Source organism: Rattus norvegicus, chromosome 5 (assembly GCF_021556685.1).
Source record: "Rattus norvegicus strain SHRSP/BbbUtx chromosome 5, alternate assembly SHRSP_T2T, whole genome shotgun sequence".
NCBI lineage: Eukaryota > Metazoa > Chordata > Mammalia > Rodentia > Muridae > Rattus > Rattus norvegicus.
This window is the reverse complement of record NC_141538.1, coordinates 58,461,203-58,469,466: the sequence shown is the minus strand read 5'-3', so window position 1 is coordinate 58,469,466 and position 8,264 is coordinate 58,461,203. Positions and strand designations below refer to the sequence as shown.

Sequence of the window (8,264 nt, the reverse complement as noted above, 5' to 3'; positions counted from 1 at the left end):
AATCAAGATATTCCATGATACATCTTTCCACAAATCCAGCCCTATAAAGGATAATAGATGGAAAACTCCAACACAAGAAGGGAAATCACCCTCTAGAAAAAGCGAGAAAGTAATCATTTTGAAGTAAACCCAAAAGAAAAAAGCCACACAAACATTATTCCATTTCTAAGAACAAAAATAACAGGAAACAATAGTCATTTGTCCTTAATATATCTTAACATCAATGGACTCAGTTTTCCAAAAAACGACATAGAGTAAGAGACTGAATACATAAAGAGGACCCAGCTTTTTGCTGCATATAGGAAACACACCTCAGTGACAAAGGCAGACACTATATCAGAGTAAAATGCTTCAAATAATTTTCCAAGCAAATAGTCCCAAGCAACAAGCTGGAGTAGGGGGTTGGGGATTTAGCTCAGTGGTAGAGCGCTTGCCTAGCAAGCGCAAGGCCCTGGGTTCAGTCCACAGCTCCAAAAAAAAAGAAAAGAAAAGAAAAAAAAAAACAAGCTGGAGTAACCATTCTAACATCAAATAAAATGAACTTTTAACCAAAAGTTATCCAAAAATATAAGGAAAGACATCGAAAGAAAAATCCACTAAGATTTTTCAATCATAAATATCTCTGTTTCAAATGTAAGGGTACCTGTATTCATAAAAGAAACCTTAATAAATCTCAAAGCACACACAGTACCTCATGCAATAGTAGTGGGAGACTTCAACACCTCACTCTAAGCAATGGACAGATCATGGAAATGGAATCTGAAGAGAGTCATAGAGAAACTAACAGAAGTTATGAACTAATTGGATTTAACAGATATTTATAGAAAATAATTTCTTCTCAGCACCTCATGGAACCTTCTCCAAAATTCAACATATAATTAGTCATAAAACGAGCTTCAAGAGATACAGCAAGATTGAAACAATCTCATACATCCTATTGGAACACCATGGATTAAGGCTGATCTTCAATAACCAGAAAAATGACAGAAAGCCCACATACACATGGAAGATGAAAAACACTCTTCTCAATGATAACTCAAAGAAGAAATAAAGAAAGAAATTAAAGACTTTTTCGAATTTAAAGACAACAAAGGCACAACATACCCAAAATTATGGGACACAATGAAAACAGGGCTAAAAAGAAAACTCACAGCTCCGAGTGCCTCCAAAAAGAAACTGAAGAGAGTGTACATTAGCGTCTTGACAGCACACATAAAAGCTCCAGAACAAAAAGAAGCAAATGCACTGAAGAGAAATATATGGCAGGGAATAATCAAACTCAGGGCTGACATCAACTAAGTAGAAACAAAAAGAACTATATAAAGAATCACCAAAACCAGGATCTGGTTATTGAGAAAATCAACAAGATAGAAAAACCCTCAGTGAGACTAACAAGAGGGCAAAGAGAGATTATCAAAATTAAAAAAAAAAATCAGAAATGAAAAGGGAGACATATGAACAGACTCTGAGGAAATTAAAAAAAAATTCTTCAGATCCTAATATGAAAGTCTATATTCAACCAAACTGGCAAATCAGGATGAAACTGACAAATTTCATTAAGTGCTTCTCAGCCATTTGTCATTCCTCAGCTGTGAATTCTTTGTTTAGCTCTGTACCCCATTTTTTAATAGGGTTATTTGTTTCCCTGCGGTCTAACTTCTTGAGTTCTCTGTATATTTTGGATATAAGGCCTCTATCTGTTGTAGGATTGGTAAAGATCTTTTCCCAATCTGTTGGTTGTCGTTTTGTCCTAACCACAGTGTCCTTTGCCTTACAGAAGCTTGGCAGTTTTATGAGATCCCATTTGTCGATTCTTGATCTTAGAGCATAAGCCATTGGTGTTTTTTTCAGGAAATTTTGTCAAGTGCCCATGTGTTCGAGATTCTTCCACACTTTTTCTTCTATTAGTTTGAGTGTATCTGGTTTGATGTAGAGGTCCTTGATCCACTTATATTTAAGCTTTGTACAGGGTGATAAGAATGGATCGATCTGCATTCTTCTGTATGCTGACCTCCAGTTGAACCAGCACCATTTGCTGAAAATGCTATCTTTTTTTCATTGGATGGTTTTGGCCCATTTGTCAAAAATCAAGTGCCCATAGGTGTGTGGGTTCATTTCTGGGTCTTCAATTCTATTCCACAGTTCTATCTGCCTGTCTCTGTACCAATACCATACAGTATTTATCACTATTGCTCTGTAATACTGCTTGAGTTCAGGGATAGTGATTCCCCCAGAAGTCCTTTTATTGTTGAGGATAGTCTTAGGTATCCTGGGTTTTTTGTTATTCCAGATGAATTTGTAAATTGTTCTGTCTAACTCTATGAAGAATTGGATTGGAATTTTGATGGGGACTGCATTGAATCTGTAGATCGCTGTTGGTAAAATGGCCATTTTTTAACTCTGCTAATCCTGCCAATCCATGAGCATGGGGGATCTTTCCATCTTGTGGGATCTTCAATTTCTTTCTTCAGAGACTTGAAGTTCTTATCATACAGATCTTTCACTTGCTTAGTTAAAGTCATGCCAAGGTATTTTATATTATTTGGGACTATTATGAAGGTATTGTTTTCCTAATTTCTTTCTCAGCTTGTTTCTCTTTTGTGTAGAGGAAGGCTACTGATTTATTTGAGTTAATTTTATACCCAGCCACTTTGATGAAGTTGTTTATCAGGTTTAGTAGTTCTCTGGTTAAACTTTTGTGGTCACTTAAATATAGTATCATATCATCTGCAAACAGTGATATTTTGACTTCTTCCTTTCCAATCTGTATCACTTTGATCTCCTTTTGTTGTCTGAATGCTCTGGCTAGGACTTAGAGAATTATATTGAATAAGTAGTGAGAGAATTGGCAGCCTTGTCTAGTCCCTGATTTTAGTGAGATTGTTTCAATTTCTCTCCATTTAGTTTACTGTTAGCTACTAGTTTTCTGTATATGGCTTTTACTATGTTTAGTTATGGGCCTTGAATTCCTATTCTTTCCAGGACTTTTATCATAAAGGGGTGTTGAATTTTGTGAAATGCTTTCTCATTCTTATTATACTGTACAAAGCTCAAATCCAAGTGGATCAAGGTCCTCCCCAAAAAACCAGATACACTGAAATTAATAGAAGAAAAAGTATGGAAGAGCCTAGAACACATGGGCACTGGGGAAAACTTCCTGAATAGAGCACCAATGGCTTGTGCTCTAGATATTGACAAATGGGACCTCATAAAAATGCAGTGCTTCTGTAAGGCAAATGACACTGTCACTAGGACAAAATGCCAACCACCATTTTGGGAAAAGACTTATACCTATCCTACTACACAGAGAGGTCTTATATCCAGTATATACTAAAAACTCAAGAAGTTAGCCACCAGAGATTCAAATAATCCTATTAAAAAATAGTGTACAGAGCTAAACAAAAATTCTCAGCTGAGGAATCTCAAATGTCTGAGAATTACATAAAAAATGTCCAACATCCTTGTCATCAGGAAATTGCAAATCAAACATCTCTGAGATTCCATCTCACACCAATATGAATGACTAAATTCAAAACTTAGATGACACCAGATGCTGGCGAGGCTGTGGAGAAAGAAGAACACTACTTCATTGTTGGTAGGACTGCAAGCTGGTACACCTCTTTGGAAATTATTCTGTAGTTTCTTCAGAAAATTGGACATAGTAAGACCTGAGGATTCAGCTATACCACACCTAGGAATATCCAAAAGATGTTCCAATACATAACAAAGACACATGCTCCATTATATTCATAGAAGCCTTATTTATAAGACCAAGAACCTGAAAAGAACCGAGAAGTCCTTAAACAGAGGAATGGATACAGAAAATTTGGCACATCTGCACAATGGAGTACTACTCACCTATTAAAAACAATGACTTCGTGAAATTCATAGGCAATTGGATGAAACTAGAAAGCAGCATCCTCAGTGAGGTAACCCCATCACAAAAAACCAAAACCAAAACCAAAACCAAAAAAACCACACATGTTATGTACTCTCTGATAAGTGGATATTATCCCAAAAGCACAGGTTGCCCAAGGTTCAATACATAGACTACAGGAAGCTCATGAAGAAATACAACTAAATGTGGATAATTCATTTCTTCTTAGAAGGGGGAACAAAAAATATTCATAGGAGGAGATATGGAGATAAAATTTGGAGCAGGGACTGATGGATTGGCCATTTAGAGCCTACTCTACTTGGGGATCCCACCAATATACATACAGCCACCCAACCCAGACCAAAGTCTCAGGCTCCATGATTAACAATTGAAAATTGGACCTCACAAAGCTGCAATGCTTTTGAAAGACAGAGGACATTGTCAAGGACAAAATGGAAGTTTATAGATTGGGGAAGAATCTTCACTAACCCTTCATCTAACAGAGGTCTAATATTCAACATTTATACATGACTCAGGAAGTTAAATATCAACAATGACATAACCCAATTAAAAATGGGGCACAGAGCTAAATAGAGAATTCTCATCAGATGAATTTCAAATGACCAAGAAGTACTTAAAGAATGTTCAAAGGCATTAGTCATTAGTGAAACACAAATAAAATCACTCTGAGATTCCATTTTATACCCATCAGAATGGCTAAGATCAAAAACTCAAGTAATACCACATGCTCATGAGGATCTAGATAAAGAGGAACACACCTCTATTGCTGGTGGGAGTGCACAACTGTAAAATCACTTTTGGAATCAATTTCATGGTTTCTCAGAAAACTTGGAATAGTTCTACCTCAGGACCCAGATATACTACTCCTTGTCATATACCCATAAGTTTTCCCAACTTCCCACAAAGATACTTGCTCAATTATGTTCCTAGCAGCTATATTCATAATAGCCAGAATCTGGAAACAACTTAGGTGTCCCTCAACTGAAGAATGGATAAAGAAAATAGGTCCATCTACACTATCCAGCTATTAAAATGTGAATTTCATGAATTTTGCAGGCATATGGATGGAGTTTGAGAATATCATTCTGAGTGAGGTAACTCGGTCCAGTGAGGGCATGCATTATATGTACTCTCTTATAATCTCTATTAGCCACAAAATACAGGATAGAAGAACCAATTCCTGGCACTATTAATGATATTCACTTTTATGCTTGCAGACAGGAGTCTAGCACGTTTGTCTTCTGAGAAGTTCCAGCCAGCAGCTGACTCATAATACACCCATAGCCATACAGTGAATGGAACTTTGGGACTCTTATGGAAGAATAAGATGAAGGATTTCAGTCTGTAAGAGGATAGGAACTCTGTAGGGGGTGGTTCTAATACTCTGATCAGAATCATGCAGGTAAGGGTTGAAGGTCCTGTTCCCCAATTTGTTCTTGATCTATCAATAGAGATGTTAGTGGCCAATGACTGGGCAGAAAAGGAACTTCCTTGTTCTCTAAGGAAAGCTAGCAAATGCAGGAAAAGGAAAGAAGATTTACCATTCTTTGGAGGGAGAGAGAACCATTTGCTATGTGAAATCAAGGGTGGAGTGGCCATTTGCTACTTAGCCAACTGGCCTGGGGTATCAGGCAGAAAATTAGAAATTCAACTAAGCTCATTGAATGCAGAGCCAACTCTCGGGGTTCTCTGTGTGGTCTCGTCATCAGCACAGCTGGGCCTACACACAAGCATCCATGTCTAAGGGACCTGCAGTTGGCATTGATCTTGGCACCACCTACTCCTGTGTGGGTGTCTTCCAGCATGGAAAGGTGGAAATAATTGCCAATGACCAGGGTAACTGCACCACGCTGAGCTATGTTGCTTTCACCGACACAGAACGATTAATTGGGGATGCGGCCAAGAATCGGGTTGCAATGAACCCCACCAACACAGTTTTTGATGCCAAACGTCTGATCGGACGTAGGTTCGATGATGCTGTTGTTCAGTCTGACATGAAGCACTGGCCCTTCATGGTGGTGAACGATGCAGGCAGGCCCAAGGTCCAAGTCGAATACAAAGGGGAGACAAAAAGTTTCTATCCTGAGGAAGTGTCTTCAATGGTTCTGACAAAAATGAAGGAAATTGCAGAAGCTTACCTTGGAAAGACTGTTACCAATGCCCTGGTCACCGTGCCAGCTTACTTCAGTGACTCTCAGCGACAGGCAACAAAAGATGCTGGAACTATTGCTGGCCTCAACTTACTTCGAATTATCAATGAGCCAACTGCTGCTGTTATTGCCTATGGCTTAGATAAGAAGGTCGGGGCTGAAAGGAATGTGCTCATTTTTGACTTGGGAGGTGGCACTTTTGATGTGTCAATCCTCACTATCAAGGATGGAATTTTTGAAGTCAAATCAACAGCTGGAGACACCCACTTGGGCAGAGAAGACTTTGACAACTGAATGGTCAACTATTTCATTGCTGAGTTTTAGCGAAAGCACAAGAAGGACATCAGTGAGAACAAGATAGCTGTCAGGTGTCTCCGCACTGCCTGTGAGCGGGCCAAGCGCACCCTCTCCTTCAGCACCCAGGCCAGTATTGAGATTGATTCTCTCTATGAGGGAATTGACTTCTACACCTCCATTACCTCTGCTCGATTTGAGTAGTTGAATGTTGTCCTGTTCCATGGCACACTGGACCCTGTAGAGAAGGCCCTTCGAGATGCCAAACTAGACAAGTCACAGATCCATGATATTGTCCTGGTGGGTGGTTCTACCAGAATCCCCAAGATCCAGAAACTTCTGCAAGACTTCTTCAATGGAAAAGAGCTGAATAAGAGCATTAACCCCGATGAAGCTGTTGCCTATGGTGCAGCTGTCCAGGCAGCCATTCTATCTGGAGACAAGTCTGAGAATGTTCAGGATTTGCTGCTCTTGGATGTCACTCCTCTTTCCCTTGGGATTGAAACTGCTGGTGGAGTCATGACTGTCCTCATCAAGCTCAATACCACCATTCCCACCAAGCAGACCCAGACTTTCACCACCTACTCTGACAACCAGCCAGGTGTACTCATCCAGGTGTATGAAGGTGAAAGGTCCATGACCAAGGACAACAACCTGCTTGGGAAGTTTGAGCTCAGAGGCATACCTCCAGCACCCCGTGGGGTTCCTCAGATTGAGGTTACTTTTGACATTGATGCCAATGGCATTCTCAATGTTTCTGCTGTAGATAAGAGCACAGGAAAGGAGAACAAGATCACCATCACCAATGACAAGGGCTGCTTGAGTAAGGAGGATATTGAGCGCATGGTCCAGGAAGCTGAGAAGTACAAAGCTGAGGATGAGAAGCAGAGAGATAAGGTTTCCTCTAAGAACTCGGTGGAGTCTTATGCTTTCAACATGAAAGCAACTGTTGAGGATGAGAAACTTCAAGGCAAGATCAATGATGAAGACAAACAGAAAATTCTTGACAAGTGCAATGAAATCATCAGCTGGCTGGATAAGAACCAGACTGTGGAGAAGGAAGAATTTGAGCATCAGCAGAAAGAACTGGAGAAGGTCTGCAACCCTATCATCACCAAGCTGTACCAGAGTGCTGGTGGCATGCCTGGAGGAATGTCTGGTGGCTTCCCTGGTGGAGGAGCTCCTCCATCTGGTGGTGCTTCTTCAGGCCCCACCATTGAAGAGGTCGATTACGTCAAAGTAGAGGGTATAGCATTGTTCCACAGGGACCCAAAACAAGTAACATGGAATAATAAAACTATTTAAATTGGCACCAAAAAAAAAAAAAAAGAAAAAAGAAACTCAACTAAACTGAAGGCAGATTTAGGGTACTGAGCAGGAAAAGGTAAACAGGCAACTAAAGTTGAAGGCACGTTATACTGTTGAGTTAAGAATGAAAAGAAAGGCTGAGAAAGGAATAGAAGAGCCAAGATATTGAGCTAAAAGCATATTAAAATTAAGCAAACATGTATATGTCTTTCATCCATAGGCAGGGCTGGTAGCGTAGTCAGCCATGACCTTGAAGTTACTCTTAATTCCATAGAAAGAAAGAGTAACAACTAACCTTAGGACTCTTAGAGTCAGAGCAACCAACCAATGAACATGCCTGGGCTGGACCTAGGCCTTATGCAAATATGTAGCAGAAGTGCAGCTTAATCTTTATGTGGGTTCTGAACAAATTGAACAGGACCTATCTGAAAAGTAGTTGTCTGTTTGAGGGATATGTTCTTCTAGCTGGTCTGCCCTTTCTGGCCTCAGTGTGCAAGTATGTACCTAGCCTCACAGAGACTTGATGGGAGACTTGTCAGGGATGAGATATACACAGGGGGACCTTACTAGTTAAGATAAAAAGGGGAGAGGGAATTTGGGAAGAATCCTGGGAG

General features: G+C 39.9%; 1 pseudogene across 1 annotated transcript; it reads left to right on the top strand.

The window, feature by feature from the left end:
* The first annotated feature begins 5,619 nt into the window (after positions 1–5,619).
* On the top strand, positions 5,620–7,664 carry Hspa8-ps13 (heat shock protein family A (Hsp70) member 8, pseudogene 13; annotated as a pseudogene). The gene has a single exon (XR_015620188.1). The product of XR_015620188.1 is annotated as a heat shock protein family A (Hsp70) member 8, pseudogene 13 (transcript).
* Positions 7,665–8,264: the final 600 nt, after the last annotated feature.